Raw genomic sequence first — 390 nt, forward strand, 5'->3', positions numbered from 1 at the left:
AAGTTAAAAGAAACTAAAGAGCCTCTTGAGAGTGAAAGAGCAGAGTGAAAAAGCTGGCTTAAAACTCAGCATTCAAAAAACCAAGATCATGGCATTTGGCTCCATCGCTTCATGACAAATAGAATGGGGAAAAGTAGAAGCAATGACAGATTTTTTCTTGTGCTCCAAAATCACTGCAGATGGTGACTGCAGCCATGGAATTAAAAGATGCTTGCTTCTAGGAAGGAAAGCTATGATAAACCTAGAGAGCCTATTAAAAAGCAGAGATATCACTTTGCCAACAGAGGTCTGTGTAGTCAAAGCTGTGGCTTTTCCAGTAGTCATGTATGGATATAAGAGTTGGACCATAAAGAAGATTGAGCGCCGAAGAATTGATGCCTTTTTTTTTTT

This window comes from Bison bison, unplaced genomic scaffold (assembly GCF_000754665.1).
Source record: "Bison bison bison isolate TAMUID 2011002044 unplaced genomic scaffold, Bison_UMD1.0 scf7180017864533, whole genome shotgun sequence".
NCBI lineage: Eukaryota > Metazoa > Chordata > Mammalia > Artiodactyla > Bovidae > Bison > Bison bison.